The 19051-nt window shown below is 38.1% G+C and overlaps 1 pseudogene across 1 annotated transcript; it reads right to left on the reverse strand.

Annotated features, from left to right (window-relative positions):
- Nucleotides 1-920: 920 nt before the first annotated feature.
- On the reverse strand, nt 921-16974 carry LOC306651045 (pumilio homolog 3-like; annotated as a pseudogene). Its single transcript has 4 exons — nt 16878-16974; nt 15130-15323; nt 8407-9720; nt 921-1408 (listed from the first exon to the last, which is right to left on the reverse strand). The product of its transcript is annotated as a pumilio homolog 3-like (transcript).
- Between the last annotated feature and the right edge of the window lie 2077 nt (nt 16975-19051).

The following is a 19051-nucleotide window of genomic DNA, read 5'->3' on the forward strand; positions in this document are numbered from 1 at the left end:
AAATAGGTGGCTTTATTTCTGTGTAACAGATGCAAAAGCAACTCAGGTAAAGCAGTAAACCCCAGGTGTGAATGCATTTTGATATACTTAGAATTGCCACAATTAGAAAACTAACTCCTGATAGAAGACCCAGAGCTAATTATACAAGGAAGAGTCAGGAAATTGGTTTTAAAGAGAATTTGTGATATTATCCCTATGACAATTGGATTATGGGATGTTTCCAGCTCAGTGATTTATAGAGTGTTTTTCTACAAATCATTAGTAAGAATGTCAAACAAATTCTTTTTCTTAACCTTGAAAGAAAGCCACAGATTCTTTAGGCAATCTGAGTTCAGTGCACTAAATCAGGCAAATGTATTTTTGAAGTTGCCTGGCCAACACATTGCTTAGCCACCTGAACCACAAGGCAATATCTGACTGGAGGTGGAGAAGGCAGATTTTATAATGATACACTACTTGAACTGCTTCTAAGAGATTAACATACATTTTTTTCTGAAAATACCGTTGACTGCTGTCTTAGTCCGTTTTATGATGCTTTAACAGAATAAGAGGGGCTGGGTAGTTTATAAACAATAGAAGTTTCTTTAGCTCACAGTACTGGAGGCTGGGAAATTCAAGATTGAAGAGCTGCATCTGATGAGGGCTTAATTGCTGGGTTTTAAAATGGTGGGATATATCACATGGGAGTGAGAGCAAGAGGGAATCAAACTAATTTTATGACAAAGTCACTTGAGATAATGAACCCATTCTCATGACATTTTTTTAGAAATAATTTTATGTAAACAGATCCTTGTACAAAGAAGAAACACATGTACAGAGTTCTCAAATTACCAATGGTGGACCTTTGCCCTTCTTTTCTGTACTGGGAAGAGAACAGAAAATGAGAAAACTGATTTTATCATTTTCTTAACTATTTCCACTTAGACAGTCAGTTTTTCAAGTAGAGTTTCTATTCCTTTGCTGGTGTTTTTGTATTTCTTCCAATGTGGAATTGAGGCTTTTCAACCCAACTTTGACATTGTTTACAAAGTTCTTGGTCAGAAATGTGCAGAAAGTTGGAAATAATAATGGCACCTTAATTTACAGTAGCCCTGGACCTCAGGTTCTTCGTACTGACATGTTCTACTAGTGTTTTTGGAAAACATCATTCCATTTTCTTTCATCATTTTTATATTGCTCTATTAACCACTTCAGAATGAAATACACTGCAACATGAAAGTCTCCATCCTTGTCACAAAGGTATAGTTCAGCTGCTGAGAAACTGGTGATGGCATCCATGGCAGGCTGAATGTCTCCAGTGGCAGATTTCAGAAAGTTGGACAATAACACACATTCAGACTATTAGCACCACCTCTTGGGCATGTACTTGCAGGTAGTTTAACAAATCTGTAGAAATGGATTCTAAGAGCTAATGATAGCAGTCCTCTGTGTATTTCTTACTGTGTGCATTTCTTTTTTTTTTTTTTTTTGCTTTCCCTGAACTTTATTTTTTTATTTATTTTTTTTATTTTTATTTTTCTTATTGTAAACAAATGGGATACATGTTGTTTCTCTGTTTGTACATGGCGTAAAGGCATACCATTTGTGTAATCATAAATTTACATAGAGCAATGTTGTTTGATTCATTCTGTTATTTTTTTCCCCCTTCCCCCCACCCTTCCCACCCCTCTTTACCCTCTATACAGTAGTTCCTTCCTCCATACTTGCCCCCCTCCCTAACCCTAACTCTAACCCTTCCCTCCCCCCCATTATGTGTCAACCTCCACTTATTAGCGATATCATTCGTCCTTTGGCTTTTTGAGATTGGCTTATCTCACTTAGCATGATATTCTCCAATTTCATCCATTTGCCTGCAAATGTCATAATTTTATCATTCTTTATGGCTGAGTAATATTCCATAGTATATATATACCACAGTTTCTTTATCCACTCATCAATTGAAGGGCATCTAGGTTGGTTCCACAGTCTGGCTATTGTGAATTGAGCAGCTGTGAACATTGATGTGGCTGTATTTCTGTAGTATGCAGATTTTAAGTCCTTTGGGTATAGGCCAAGGAGTGGGATAGCTGGGTCAAATGGTGGTTCCATTCCAAGTTTTCTAAGGAATCTCCACACTGCTTTCCATAGTGGCTGCACTAATTTGCAGCCCCACCAGCAGTGTATGAGTGTACCTTTCTCCCCACATCCTCGCCAACACCTGTTGTTGCTCGTATTCTTGATAATCGCCATTCTAATTGGGGTGACATGGAACCTTAGGGTGGTTTTGATTTGCATTTCTCTTATTACTAGAGATGTTGAACATTTTTCCATATGTTTGTTGATTGCTTGTAGATCTTCTTCTGTGAAGTGTCTATTCATTTCCTTAGCCCATTTGTTGACTGGACTGTTTGAATTCTTGGAGTAGAGTTTTTTGAGTTCTTTATAGATTCTGGAGATTAGTGCTCTATCTGAAGTATGATTGGCAAAGATATTCTCCCACTCTGTAGGCTCTTTCTTCGCATTGCTGATAGTTTCCTTTGCTGAGAGAAAGCTTTTTAGTTTGAATCTATCCCAGTGGTTGATTCTAGCTTTTATTTCTTGTGCTATGGGAGTCCTGTTAAGGAAGTCTGGTCCTAGACCAACAAGATGAAGATTTGGACCTACTTTTTCTTCTATAATCTGCAGGGTCTCTGGTCTGATTCCGAGGTCCTTAATCCATTTTGAGTTTAGTTTCGTGCATGGTGAGAGATATGGGTTTAGTTTCATTCTGTTGCATATGGATTTCCAATTCTCCCAGCACCATTTGTTGAAGAGGCTATCTTTTCTCCATTGCATATTTTTGGCCCCTTTGTCTAGTATGAGAAAATTGTATTTATTTGGGTTTGTGTCCGTGTCCTCTATTCTGTACCATTGATCTACCTTTCTATTTTGGTACCAATACCATGCCGTTTTTGTTACTATTGCTTTGTAGTAGAGTTGAAGATCTGGTATTGCAATACCCCCTGTTTCACTCTTCCTGCTAAGGATTGCTTTAGCTATTCTGGGTTTCTTATTCTTCCAGATGAATTTCATAATTGCCTGCTCTATTTCTGTAAGGTACGTCATTGGGATTTTAATTGGAATTGCATTGAATTTGTATAGCACTTTAGGTAGTATGGCCATTTTGACAATATTAATTCTTCCTATCCAAGAACATGGAAGATCTTTCCATCTTCTAAGGTGTTCTTTAATTTCTTTCTTTAGTGTTGTATAGTTCTCATTGTAGAGGTCTTTCACCTCTTTTGTGAGATTGATTCCCAAGTATTTTATTTTTTTCGAGGCTATTGTGAATGGGGTAGTTTTCCTAATTTCTCTTTCTGAAGATTCATCACTTATGTATAAAAATGCGTTGGATTTATGGGCATTGATCTTGTAACCTGCTACTTTACTGAAATCACTTATGAGTTCTAAGAGTTTTCTGGTGGAATTTCCAGGTTCCTCTAAATATATAATCATGTCATCAGCGAACAGGGATAGTTTGAGTTCTTCTTTTCCAATTCGTATCCCTTTAATTTCTTTGGTTTGTCTAATTGCTCTGGCCAGAGTCTCAAGAACGATGTTGAATAGAAGTGGTGAAAGAGGGCATCCCTGCCTTGTTCCAGTTTTTAGGGGGAATGCTTTCAGTTTTTCACCATTTAGAATGATATTAGCCATGGGCTTAGCATAAATGGCCTTTACAATATTAAGGAATGTTCCCACTATCCCTATTTTTTCTAGTGTTTTGAGCATGAAGGGGTGCTGTATTTTATCAAATGCTTTTTCTGCATCTATTGAAATAATCATGTGATTCTTGACTTTAAGTCTATTAATATGGTGAATTACGTTTATTGATTTCCTGATGTTGAACCAACCTTGCATCCCTGGGATGAAACCCACTTGATCATGGTGCACTATCTTTTTAATATGTTTTTGTATGCGATTTGCTAAAATTTTGTTGAGAATTTTTGCGTCGATGTTCATTAAGGATATTGGTCTGAAATTTTCTTTCCTTGATGAGTCTCTGTCTGGTTTAGGTATCAGTGTGATATTGGCTTCATAGAATGAGTTTGGGAGGGTTCCCTCCTCTTCTATTTTATGGAATACTTTGAGAAGTATTGGAATGAGCTCTTCCTTAAAGGTTTTGTAGAACTCGGCTGAGAACCCATCTGGTCCCGGACTTTTCTTTGTTGGTAGGCTTTTGATGACTTCTTCTATTTCAGTACTTGAAATTGGTCTATTTAAATTGTTTATGTCCTCCTCATTCAGTTTAGGCAATTCATATGTCTCTAGAAACCTGTTGATGTCTTCGAAATTTTCTATTTTGTTGGAGTATAGATTTTCAAAATAGCTTCTAATTATGTTTTGTATTTCCATCCTGTCTGTAGTGATATTTCCTTGTTCATTCCGAATTTTAGTGATTTGGGTTTTCTCTCGTCTTCTCTTTGTTAGTGTGGCTAAAGGTTTATCAATTTTGTTTATTTTTTCGAAGAACCAACTATTTATTTTGTCAATTTTTGTATTGTTTCTTTTGTTTCAATTTCATTGATTTCAGCTCTGAGTTTAACAATTTCCTGTCTTCTACTACTTTTGGTGCTGTTCTGTTCTTCTTTTTCTAAGGCTTTGAGCTGTAGTGTTAGGTTGTTTATTTGTTGAGTTTTACTTCTTTTATTAAATGCGCTCCATGAAATAAATTTCCCTCTAAGTACTGCTTTCATAGTGTCCCAGAGGTTTTGATATGATGTTTCTTTGTTCTCATTTACCTCTAAGAATTTTTTAATTTCCTTCCTAATACCTTCTGTTATCCATTCATCATATAATAGCATATTGTTTAATCTCCAGATGTTGGAATAGTTTCTGTGTTTTACTCTTTCATTTATTTCTAACTTCAATCCATTATGATCTGATAGAATACATGCTAGTGTCTCTATCTTCTTGTATTTGCTAACATTAGCTTTGTGGCATAATATATGGTCTATTTTAGAGAAGGATCCATGTGCTGCTGAGAAGAAAGTGTATTCACTCTTGGTTGGATGGAATATTCTATAAATGTCCGTTAAGTCTAAATTATTGATTGTGTTGTTGAGATCTATGGTTTCTTTGCTCAATTTTTGTCTGGAAGATCTGTCCAGTGGTGAGAGCGGCGTGTTAAAATCACCTAGTATTATTGTGTTGTGGTCTATTTGGTTTCTGAAATTGAGAAGGATTTGTTTGACATACATGGATGAGCCACTGTTTGGGGCATAGATGTTTATGATTGTTATATCTTGCTGATTTATGCTTCCCTTAAGCAGTATGAAATGACCTTCTTTATCCCTTCTGACTAACTTTGGCTTGAAGTCCACATTATCGGAAATGAAGATGGATACTCCAGCTTTTTTGCTGAGTCCATGTGCATGGTATGTTTTTCCCCATCCTTTCACCTTTAATCTATGGGTATCTTTTTCTATGAGGTGAGTCTCTTGCAGGCAACATATTGTTGGATCTTTCTTTTTAATCCAGTCTGCCAGTCTATGTCTTTTGATTGATGAATTCAGGCCATTAACGTTCAGGGTTATTATAGAGAAATGATTTGGTTTCCCGGTCATTTGGTTCATTTTTAAAATTTTGTTTATTTATTTGTTTGACACAACTTGTTTCCTCCTTTATTTGACAATTCCTTTAGGATAATTCCTCCCTTTGCTGATTTGCTTCTTTGTTTTTCATCTCTTCCTCATGGAATATTTTGTTGAGAATGTTCTGTAATGCTGGCTTCTTTTTGTAAATTCTTTTAGCTTTTGTTTATCATGGAAGGATTTTATTTCATCGTCAAATTTGAAGGTAAGTTTTGCTGGGTATAAGATTCTTGGTTGGCATCCATTTTCTTTCAGGGCTTGAAAAATGTTGTTCCAGGACCTTCTAGCTTTTAGGGTCTGGATTGAAAAATCTGCTGATATGCGTATTGGTTTCCCCCTGAATGTAATTTGGTTCTTTTCTCTCACAGCCTTTAAAATTCTGTCTTTATTTTGTATGTTAGGTATTTTCATTATAATGTGCCTTGGTGTGGGTCTGTTGTAATTTTGTGTATTTGGAGTCCTGTAAGCCTCTTGAACTTGATTTTCCATTTCATTCTTCAGATTTGGGAAATTTTCTGATATTATTTCATTGAATAGGTTGTTCATTCCTTTGGCTTGTTTCTCTAGGCCTTCCTCAATCCCAATAATTCTTAAATTTGGCCTTTTCATGATATCCCATAGTTCTTGTAGATTCTGTTCATGATTTCTTACCATCTTCTCTGTTTGTTCAGCTTTGTTTTCAAGGTTAAATATTTTGTCTTCAATGTCTGAGGTTCTGTCTTCCAGGTGTTCTATCCTATTGGATATGCTTTCTATGGAGTTCTTAATTTGGTTTATTGTTTCCTTCATGTCAAGGATTTCTGTTTGGTTTTTTTTCAATATCTCTAACTCTTTATTGAAATGATCTTTTGCTTCCTGTATTTGCTCTTTTAACTGTCGATTGGTGCGATCAATCAATGCTTGCATTTGCTCTTTCATCTCATCATTCAATGCTTGCATTTGCTCTTTCATCTCCTCGTTTGCTTCTCTGATCATTTTAATTATGTACATTCTGAACTCCTTTTCTGTCATTTCTTCTGCCATGCTGTCATTGGGTTTTATTGATGTAACATCTAGATTTGTTTGCAGCATTTTCTTTCCTTGTTTTCTCATGTTGTTCAGATATCAGTGGACCACTGAGATATTGCAGATTTCCTCTGTTGATTTACAATGACCCTGAAGATTTCTATATATATCCCCTCTTAGCCTGCAGTAGGCTGAAGTCTTGGAGGAGGTTGATAATGCGGTGCTCCACAAGGAAGCTGCCTCTCTAGGAGTGGTGGCCTTCAGGTGGGGTATATTCCCTGCTAGTGGGCAGAGGTGCCTCCACTTGTTGACCAATGGTCATCCAAAGGGGACCTAGGCTGTGGGCTGAGGGAAGGTCTGTTTGGGCCTGAGCCTCTGGTTTTACCGTCCTTGTGGGAAACCTCACCCAGCAGGGAAGACTCACCCGGTGGGGAGGTCTCGCTGGTCAGTTTCCTCCTAGAGGTTCCCCTCAATTTACAGCTACTGCCTGGGCTGGGCTGCCTTCCTCTGCAAAGTTTCCAGGGGCCCGGCCCTACCTCCTGGGCCTGGGAGCCTCACCCTTCGCAGATGAATCTCCTTAGGCTGCCCCTCCTCAGAGAATTTGCCCATAGGCCTGGAACCTTCGCTCCGCCCTAAGCCTGTCTCTGTGCGGCTCTTCCACCCAGAAGCCTCCTAGATCCTGGGACCCTGTTCTGCACCTAATCGCCTGGCTGCGTGGCCCCTCCTCTGAGCAGCCACCTGTGGCCCCGAACAATCGCTCTGAGTCCCAGAGACCCGCCACAGGCCTCTTCCTCCAGACAGCCGCCCAGTATGCCGGTGCGGTCACTAGGAGTCCAAGAAACTCACTTCGTGCCTCCTCCTCCCACCAACCACCCGTAGCCCGGGGCAATCAATCACTCCGAGTCGAAGTGACCCTCCCCGTTCCTCCTCCTTCTCCAGATAACCCCCCGGGTGTTCAGGAGCAGTCCCTCTGAGTGGCTCTGAATCCACGTGACCCGCTGCACGGGTCCTCTGGGCAACCGCCCGGAGCTCTGGTGTGGTCCCTCAAGACCAAGCGTCCCACCACGCTTCTCCTCCAGGCAGCCCCCCTGTGTTCAGGAGCTGTCACTTTAAGACCAAACAACTCACCACTCGCCTTCTCCTCTGAGCAGCCGCCTGGAGCGCTAATGCAGTCACTGCGAGTCCAAGGGACCCGCCGCGCTCCTCCTCCTCCTTCTCCTACTCCTCCGGGCAGGCCCCGGGGTTCAGAAGTGGTCAGGGTCCAAACAGCTTGCCACGCAGCCCCTTCTCTGGCAACCGCCTGTAGTTCCCGTATAGTCACCCGAATCCAAGCGGCCGCTCCTCTTCCTCCTCGTCCTCAGGGCAGGCCCCGGGGTTCAGAAGCGTCGTTCTGATTCCAAACAGCTGCCGCGCGGCTTCTCCTCTGGCAACCGCCTGCAGCTCTGGCGCAGTCTCTCCGAATCCAAGTGGCCACGCTCCTCTCCTCCTCCTCAGGGCAGGCCCCGGTGTCCTGAGTCCACACAGTTCTCCCCGCCACTCCTCCCCCGGGCAGCCGCCGGAGCCCCAGTGGCTGCTCCGAGTCCCAGCGCTGTGCCGACCGGCCTCCTCTATGGCGCTCCAGCGGGGGGAGGGGCGTCTCGCCGGCAGTTCTACTTCACAAAGTTTCCTGCGTTCCGGGACCCCCGTCCCATCCGGGATGCCCCCCCAGGGGGTGAGAGTCACCCGGCTACTTTGAGTTGGTCCCAAGCGTCTCAATATCTCCTCTCTTGAATCCTGAGTTCTGGAGCAACACGTAATGCAGCCACCCTCTAGGCCGCCATCTTGAAAACCTACTGTGTGCATTTCTGACTCCTTTTGGCAAAACTTCAATGATTTCTCATAATATATGTAAAGGAGCTCTGAGACTTATTAAATATAATAGGACCTTCTTTCTACATTTGTCATTGTGTATGTTCATCAAGGAATTGATAATTTCTGAGATGATTGGTCTGCTTCACAAGTTTAGTATTATCAATAAAATCAAATGCTGCCAGTAAAATCTAATGAGAGTATTGGCCATTAGTCACCTTTTCAACATAAATCTTCATTGTTTTCCCAATAATGTTCCTATCCTTGGGTTTGCATGCCACAGGCAGTGCATGATCACTCCTGCACCATCTTGTGGGGTCATTGTATGCCACCACTTCACAGATGACTTCATTCAGTTCTGATCTGAGTTTTGGGGTGCATAGATTTTAAAAAGTCCAAGAATACTTTATGGAATAATGAGTGCTTAATCACAGCTTCCTTTTGGGCCATTAGAGTTAGAAGCTATTTCATTTCATTCATAATAAATTCTAATTTTTCTGACTATACATGTAACATTTTGTCCAGAGTTGGGTGACCTGCTGACTTATAAAGCTGAAATGTGTTCCTGTAGAGTTCCACCATCAGTATGTTCCTGTGCTCCAAAATGTCTTTGTCATTTTATGTGTACTTCAGGATAGCAGAGGCTTCTGCATGCCACAACATTTTCCTCATGTGGCCTTTAAAATATCTGATTATCTGTGCAATCTCTGTTTTACACCCATACATGTGAAATTTCTTAACAATATTTTTGGAATATTTGACTTTACTTAATTCAACCAAATCATTTGGCAAGTCTTCAAAACCTGCTTTCTCTCTTCTTCATTACCATACCAAATGAAACACTGGCTCACACAGTTTGTCATGTACAAATGCAATAGTTTTAATTTTCCCTTGAATTAACTTCTGCAAGTTACTCATAAATGTTGGTCTTTTTTTCTTTGTCACAATCTTTTCTACTTAAGATCTCCCAAATCTGCTTTGCTCAAACAATGATGTGGTGGTTGGTTTTGACACTGAATTGCTTGCTCTGCTTCAGTTTTTTCTTCTTTTTGAAGTCAACTTATTTTAGTTTCTTGGCTGCTGATTCATCACTTTCACTGTCTGGCTGGAATTTTCTTGTTGAATTTATTTGCCTGTTAAATTTTTTCTTCAGTCCTTGGTCCCCTTGTTTCTTATTATTAAAATGTTTCACACACCTTCCCCCAGGTTTTGTAGCACTTTCCTCAAAGTTCCTAGAAGTTATTTTAGGTCCACCATCCTTAAAAAAAAATTTCTTGTGAATGTCTTTGAAGAACTAGAATCACACACATGATTCCTGACCCCATTTCCATGATATTACCATTAATCCATTCATGAATGCAAATCCTTCATGACCTAATCCTCTCTTAAAGATCCTACCTCTCAACACTGTTGCATTGTGGATTAAGTTTCCAACACATGAAGCTCAGGGGACACATTCAAACCAAAATAACTGTACTCAGAAAGCTTTTCATTTTAAGCCATATGAATGATTGTTTCTTGTTTGATGCAGAGTAGCACAACCTTGGCCTTAATGGTGTGTAGGGGCTCTCTAGGAAGGAAGAACTCTTTGAGTCTTATTACTTTTCAAAGGTAAAGTGTAGGGGTGGGGGGAGAAAGAAGAGAGTGAAATTATTTTCATACCTTTACTTAGTATGGTGGTATCAAAGTGGATTAAACTTGGATTCTAGCCAGAGTGCTGCTGCTGACAGGAAACTTTGTGACTTTCAGAAAGACACTGCGCTTCTTGGGACCTTCACCTTCTTAAATGTAAAAAAGGGGACTGTTAGTTGGTTTCAATTCATTCAACAAATATATTCTGAGTAGCATTGTTTCAGCCACTATTGTAGGTAATTGGTATTTATTAGTAAACAGAGCAGGCAAAGACACCTGCACTCATATGGTTTCAATTCTATCTGGGCATGTGAGAGCAAACAACAAACAGTTATCATAATAATAAAGTGTTTGTAATTTGGTACAAATGCTAAGGAAGAGAAAAATAGCTAAGTGAGGAGTTTCAGGAGTGCTTGCAAACATGAAAAGAGGAGAGGGGTGCAATTTTAGGTAATCTCTACAGTGCTTACCAGCTTTTACATCTATGATTCAGTGGTGTTTAATCAGAATCATAGCTATGTATTAAAATATTGACCTGCATAAAAAACTTTAAAACCATATTTTCTATTAAGATATCTTTTGGGCTTGCAAATGTTTTTTGTGCTCTTTGCTCTATTCTCAGTATTTAAGGCTCTGTACAGTTTATTTTCTTCTCTCTAGTGTTTTATGAAGATTTGTCTGACCTTCCTTTTCTTTACTTCCTTGTACTTCCCTGTTCTCTTTGTTTATGTCTCTATTATTGAACTTCTCCTAGTCTAGCTTCACCTACTTCAATCTGTGGGAAACTCCAGGATACAAGTCAGGCCTGGCACTGAATATTTGTCCTGTTAGTATTTATTTCATGAACGAAATTTGTGTGTTCCCAGGGCTTATATTCCACAACTTCATACTAAATGGTTCCTAGGCTAGTGCTAGCACTCAAAACCTTCCAGTGTGTGAACAAAGCAAGCAATGGTTGTTCAGGAACTACTTATCCCTATATCTATACATCTTTTGCTTGCAAATTAAGTGAGTGTATTTAAATTTTAAGTGTTATTTGAAGATAAGAAATCAAATACTTGATAATCAATGATAGTGCTTTATATTTCTTAGAGATCACTAAGAAACCAAGAGACTATTTTTGGAAGCCAAAAGATTCTGGATGATTTATAATATTTGCTCTTCCTTATTCATTTATCACTTTTAATATATCAAATATTTATTGAGCATTAAGAGCTGAAAATTGCCAGGCACAGTGGCACACACCTGTAATCCCAGTGGCTCAGGAGGCTGGGGTAGGAGGATCATGAGTTCAAAGCCAGCCTCAGGAACTTAGTGAAACCCTGTCTCTAAATAAAATGTAAAAAAGACTGGGGATGTAGCTCAGTAGCTAAGTGCCCCTGGGTTCAATCCCTGGTACAGAAAAAGAAAAGCTAAGGATTCATTTTTTTCATAAAAAATACAACAGAGAATAACTGTTTTACTTTTAAAAATTTGCTAACAGAGAGGATCATAATATAAATATTACTAATATATGATTATCATGGAAAAGTACGACACTATTAGGAATATTAATACTATGCAACAGCTGTCTTCCTTGAAGGATGTTATATATTACTAATTATGTATTCAGTGTAAGGGACATGCAATTCAATTTCAATGAATAGTTAAACAGTAGAATTATTGAATCTAATTCTCACCAATTACTTATTGTCTCATAATGTGATAGTCTTACCTATTTACCTGCATGTACTTGGCAAACATCTACATAACAGATTTTAAACCTGGCAGAAAATTCTAAGTGGGAAAATACAAATGAAGCACTATAATTTTTGACAGGGCTGAAATATATGCCTATGTATATGTTATCTATCCAAAGAATGAATGTCGTAGGCAACTGGTAGAAGTTTAATTTGTAGCATTTTTTAGACAGGTATGGCAAATATCAGAGACTTAGTCATAAGAGGACTGGGTTATAAGGCAAAAATATTATCTAATGAGATTCAAGGTAAACATCAGGATGCCAAGTCATAGTAATCCATAAAAGTATGAGGTAGGTAGACTACATAGGTAGAGAAATGTTGGGACACTAAGTTGACTCTTCAACTCACAGGAGAATAAGTGGCCACCCTAACATGTATATTTCTGGTATCTGGATTTGTCCCAGAGTCCCAATTTGAATTGACATGTGGTAATTTAATGTGTTCAAGTTGCAGGTTTGGAGGGTTCTGGAGTCTGTGTACTGATGTATAGGTCATTATGCATTTTACATAACATTGAATAGAAGTTGTTTATATGAAGTTAAGTATAGTGGTTAATGGCATGAAGGTACAACCATTCATGAGGATTTGTATCAAACTCAATCAGTAAAGATTTATTGACTATGTCTTATGTACCAGGCACTGGATATTCAATGAGGAAGAACTGACTGTTTTGAGATCACTACATCTGTTACATACCACAAACAAGGCAATAGGTATTAGCTATTGAATGATATAGAGTAATTTCAAATAACCGCCTGGGATGGTAAAGAAAGATGCCAATTAAGAGAGAATGTTTGAACCATATTTTGAATCATGAATATAATTTAGCTAATATATAAGGAAGGGGTTATATTTTTAGGTGGAAGAATACTATGTGCAAATACATGAAGTTCAAAAGGGGCCAGTTGTGTCAATTGAGGTATTAATATAGAATACATAGGAATGATAAGACATAAAGCTGAAAAGTAGATTGGGGTAAGATTGGTAAGGAACATGTATACTGATTTAAGTTCAGAATTTTAAGTTCCTTGAATGCCAACACCATAAAACTAGTTGCTATGACAAACAAGTTCTACAATGTACACTAATCCAAATTCAGTATGGTGAGATTTTATTATTTGCTCACTTACAATTCAAAGGCATAGCTCTGGTTGACAGGGTTCTTACTCCAAGTATTGATTTAGGAACCCCAATTTCTGTCTTCTTGAGGTTCCATAATCTTTAACATGCCACTTGCAATGTTGTGCTTTTTCTGTCGGCAGCAGGGAGAAAAGGAAGAAAAATAACTTGTGGAAAGGTGTTCAAAATTTGGCCTGGAAGTGACATATAGCATTTCTGCTCACATTCTGTTAATGAGAATTCGGTCACAAGGCCATACTTAACAGCAAGGTGGAGTGGGAAATGGAGTCCACGTGCCCAGAAGAACAGATGGGTTTGATGGATAACCAGCCAGTCTCTACTACTCTCTCATTGTGTTTCTAGGGTCTAGTACATTATAGACACTTGAGAAATATTTACTGAGTAAATAAACGAACAAGTTTTTCTTTTGTTTTTCTAGAAGAGTAGTTAGATGATCTTATTCTTCTTAATTATAAGCAAAACATATTCTTTATGTAAGGATATAAAATTCAGGAATGTGCAAAGACAATAGTTAAGATAATTGATGGATATGGAACAGTTTGTCAAATATTGGTAGCTACTGGTCATATAAAAAGGCTGTTCCAATAATCTAAGAGAAAAAAACATTTAAGCCAGAGCAGTAAGTTTGGATGTAAGAAAGACTGGATGTGGGGCCAATCCCCTAGGGAGCATTAAAAGTTTTTGATGGTGAATTTATTGTGTGGGGTTGGAAAAAACGTAAAAGAAGATTCTAAGGGGTTGAGTTCAGTAATGGTATGAAGAATTTATCAGTTTTCTATTGTCACAATCAATGGCAATGGATTTAGTAGCTTAAAAATATCAATTTTTTTTTTTTATTATCACTCTTCTTGGGTTCATAAGTTTAGGTAGTCTCAAGTAAGCATCCTACCCAGGATATTACAGGCAAAATCAAGGTTTTGGTTGACCTGAGTCATTTTTACTCTCTTGAGGCTTTTGGGTGGAGATAACCTCCTCTCTCATTCAGATCGTTGGCAGAATTCAGTTCCTCATTATGGTTTCCATGGGACTCCAAACACCTTCCATAAAGCAATGGGAGATTGAGTCCTTCTAAGGCTTTGAATCGCTAAATTTATTCTTCTACTACAACTTTCTGCTTCTTCTTTTGTTTTTAAGGGCTCATGATATTACACTTGATCCACCCAGATAATCCAGTGTGATCTCCCTATCTTGAGTTCATCTTCAAAATCCCTTTTTCCATGTAATATAACATATACACAAGCTGGCACCAGTGGGTGAATGTCATGGAGGCCAAAATTCTGCTTACTACATATAAAGTGCACAGAAAACCATGGGCTGGCTAGTTTGCCAGCTATTCTAATCTCTTTGAAGTATTCTTCCTTGTACTGCAAACGCTGGAACCTCTCTTGCAGCTTAAGTTCTGGATGTAATTCAAATCCTGCTGATCAGATGTATTCACATGGAACTTAACTGATGTAAGAAGGAGAGAGGCATTGTGTGAGACATTCTTTTGACTGGCGTGAATTGGAGAAGTGCTGGCATAGTTCTAGAACTGACAGATGTAGTAGTGATTTCTTAATTCATCAGGCAGCTGTAACTTGAACCAAATACTCCTTGATTGCTTTTCAGATAGAGAAATCATCCACTGAATATCTTATATAGTCCTGGTAATTTTCAATGGTTACCTTATTTAATGGAAGTGGCACTATCATTTTGATATCTGAAGGAAAGGAAAATCATACATTAAGGGGACTATTATGGCCATACAGTAATAAGAGTAGAGATTTAACTTCAAAATTCTCCCCATTGTATGACAGCTGCTGAGATAGCTACCTCGTTTTTCTCCTCCTCCTTCTCCTCCTCTTCCTCCTTTTAAAAGATTAGAATCATTTTTTAATAGTTGTAGTTTATAGGTACATTCTGGATTCTGACCTTGAACTTTTATAAAACTTACTTGCTTTCAAAGAGCTTTCTCATCCACATTCATTTCATTTGAAGTCAGGAGATGTAACTGGTAACCTTTGGGAATTATGAAAGATGAGGGAAGGGAGGTGAGACTGTTTTCATGGGAAGTAGTCAGTGATAACCAGTGCTGAAACCTGTAATATCCAGTTTAAATGTATGTTGGAAAGAGCCTTACCTTTCTACTTCATGTCTACATGGAGTGACTTTACAGAGAGCATGTCAGCACAGGAAGACTGCTCCAGAAACATACAATGAACTTGGATTTCATAGACACAGCTGTACTTGTTGCTACAGGAGATAAATGAGATGATCTGGTAGGTCAGCCAGAAGAGACGATGAACTGGGCTGTCACGTTTATACAGTGACAGATTCCTGTGCGCATATAATGTGAGAATATCTGTGGCTAGAAGAGATAGAAAAATGCCACATTTTCATAATTAAAAATGCAAAGCATGTTGCAGAATTATCACATAAAAATTGTTGCCTTGTGAAAGTACAGAATTACTTCCTTTAGGAAAAAGAAAACCTGGGTGGAAAAAAAAGTTTTTCAATTAAACCTGGCAAAGGTAAAAGTTGCCTTAGTATGGGCCCATGTGACTAACTTGGGATGTGGTTTGGGGGCTAGATGTGGTGGGAATAAGTACCATGCTTAGGGAGCGAGGGATGTATCATGCAACTAAATCTAGGATGGCAGCTCTTGGAAGCAGAGCCTCTGCCTTTCTCATTGATAATTAGACTAATAAAAATCAGAGAATTACCTGCCCTGTTATAGGCACTTAATACATATTTTCAGATTGGCTCGTGTAGTTTCTGGTGCTAGATTGTAAAAGCAGGTGTCAGCAAACCACAACTCATGGGCCAAATCCATTCTACCACCTGTTTTTGTAAATACCATTTTATTGACACACAGCCATGCTTATTTATTTCTGTATTGTTTGTGACTACTTTTCTCCTGCAATGACAGAGCTGAGTAGTTGTGATAGAGACTATATGGGCCCACAAAGTTGAAAACATTTGTTTTAGGTCTTTCTAGATAAATGTTTCTGACCCTTGATGTAAAGCATCATTCCAAAAATGCTACCTAATTGCAAATGGAAAAAGACTCCTCCCTTGTTTTGAGAACAGATTTCCCTTCACCTACCAACATATTTCATCACTCCCATTTGAAGAAAAAATCCTTAAAAAGTTTTCTGCATTCTCTGTAGTTCCCCTTCTTGTGTTTTCTTTTAAATTCTATTCACTCAAGCTTTTATCCCCATTGAAATTGCTCTTGTTTATGATCACCAGGGTTGTGAAATCTATGGTCAAAATTTTAGGCTCGTTATTTGATTGCACAGCAGTATGTGACTTAAAACCTTTCCTGGTCTTCTCTTCTGCCTCACTACATTTCTTTTAGCTTCAGCGGTTGCTTCTTCTCGGTGTACCTTGCTAGTCCCTCTTCGTATTCCTAACTTTTTGAAGCTGGGTGCCCCAGGTTTAGTTCTTGGCCTTCTTCTCCTGTCTCTCTAAGTCCCCTTGGTGATGCCGTCTAGTTTCATAACATTAAATGTCATCTATTAAATCATAATTTCAAAATTCTCTCTCCAGCCCAGATCGCTCTTCTGACCCATACATCCAACTTGGCATTTCTATTTGAATATTTTCAATTTAACCTCCCCAAACAGAAAAGCTGATAATTCCTCCTCAGACCTGCTCCTCCTATAGCCATTCCCATCTCTGTTAATGGACACTCTACTTTTTCATTTGCTAAGGATAAAAATTTTTGAATTATCCTTGACTTTTTTGTTTACACTGCATATCAAATTCATTAAATTTAATCTCCAATGCAGTGGTGTTGAGAGGTGGGACCTTTAATAAGTGATTATATCATAAGGGAATTAAGTCATCTTGTAGAAATGGGTTCATTATCTTGTGGGTGAGTTTAGTGTAAAAGCAAACTCAGTCCCCTCTTTCTCACTCTCACTTGATGCCTTTCTCCTGCTTATGGATGCAGCAAGAATGTCCTTGATAGACGTTAACCTCTCAATCTTGGACTTTGTATCTTCCAGAATCATGAGTCAAATAAATTTCTTGATAAATTACCAAGTCTTTGGCATCCTGATACAACAACACAAAATGGTTTTAGGCATTTTTTTCTTTGTCAGTTCTCACTTGGATGGATGAAATAACCTTTGACTCATCTCCCAGCTTTTTCCCCTTCAGTTCCTTAACCCATTCTTAAAATAATACAATATACCTATTAAGATTTGATTCAAATCATATAGTTCCCCTGCTTGGAACTCTCAATAGTACAATCACATCAAAAATGAAAGTCAAAGTCATAAAAATGGACTACAAGAACATTTGTGATTTGGCTCCATTATCTCTCTGTTCTTATATGCTATCACTTATCAGTTACAAAAATGTGCTTCTGAGATCTCTTTCTGCAGATAGGAGAATTGAAACCTCCTGCTGCTGTGTTTGGAAATCTGTCACTGAGTTCATGCCAAGGCCATGCTTTGCCTGGATATCCCCCAGCCAATGACTGTGCATGGCCATAATAATAAGGCAGGATTACTCTGATAAGAGGCTTTAGTTCAAGATTCCCCATGGGTCTGGTAGAACTTTCCTAGCACTGTGTGCAGTCTCTGACTCCTCTTATCCCATTCTCCTTCTTTTCCCCTTTCATGGAGATCAGAGCTATATCATGATCTGAGGTTTCCCTGACTTCTTCCACTCTTTCTCTCTATTCCCTTACAAGTGTTTTCCCTGTCAAAGAAGTTATGAACATCTTTCAAAACTATGTAAAATGATGGCATTGAATCATTGACTTTAATTTGACATTTGTCAGCCATTTCTAATAATATGCGCAGTAGGTTCCAGAATTTATTTTTCACACTAAAGTGTACTGAGTAAAACATATGAATATATCATATTAGGTCCCAAACAAGTGAACCCTACCATTTTGACAAATTACTCTATTACATGAATCTCTCTCAAATACAAAAATACAAAATGGTTGCTTCAATTTATTATGTTTTTATGAACTTCTAATAATCAGAACAACCCTCAATTTAACAATGTAGAGTTGAAGAATTGCTCTTTATAACTGCAAATGAAGTGTCAGAGCTGAAACTGCTGTTAAATTGGATTCAGTATACAAAATCAAAAAAATAAATTTCCTTCTTTTTGGAGAACAATTTGATGAAGATAACCACTGAGGAATGTGAATTTTTAGCAAAAACCTGACTAAACACACAAGACTATTAAATATGTTTTTTAAAGTGTTTTTTTTCTGTTAAAATATGAACATTTATACTGACTGAGGACCCATTCATTGACTTTCTCCAAAGTAAACTTTCCGCAATTAGGGAGACTGAGTTCTCGTTAAATATTATTGATGAGTTAACTTCAAAACAATAAATATCGACTACTCTTTTTATTCTAGTTTCTGGGTCAGTTCAAAAATAGTATTTTAGGTTGGCCAATCAGGCTTTAAATACAAACAAAAAAGCAAACAAACAGAATTGTTAACTTATGCAATTATTCATCTACGTAAATTATACTTTCTTGATTTCTCAAAACATACAAGAAAATATACTGGATGCTGGAATTGATATAGCTGTCATTCAATTACAATTTTACTTTTGTGTTTCTGTTCAAAAGGCATTATTTTTATTTTAACCTTAAAAAAAGTAAATTCTATTTTATATTGTAAAATATAGTGCCATATTACTTCATTATTTTAGCCCTGCAGTCATACTTTGAATCCTTTCATTCCGACATTATATAAAAATTTACTCATATTTACTTTTAGTACTTTTACTGACTTCAATTTTTACATTTGAGGAAAAATACTTTTTTTTTGTTGGTCAAAGTTTTTTTTTATTGTAAACAAATGGTATACATGCTGTTTCTCTGTACGTGGAGTAAGGCATACCATTTGTGTAATCATAAATTTACATAGGGTAATGTTGTTTGATACATTCTGTTATTTTTTTCCCTTCCCCCCACCCCTCCTTTCCCTCTATACAGTCCTTCCTTCCTCCATTCTTGCCCCTCTCCCTAACCCTAACTCTAACCCTAACACTAACCCCTCCCACCCCCCCTTATGTGTCATCATCCACTTATCAGCCAGATCATTTGTCCTTT

This window comes from Sciurus vulgaris (genome assembly GCF_902686455.1).
Source record: "Sciurus vulgaris genome assembly, chromosome: X".
In the NCBI taxonomy this organism is placed as follows: domain Eukaryota; kingdom Metazoa; phylum Chordata; class Mammalia; order Rodentia; family Sciuridae; genus Sciurus; species Sciurus vulgaris.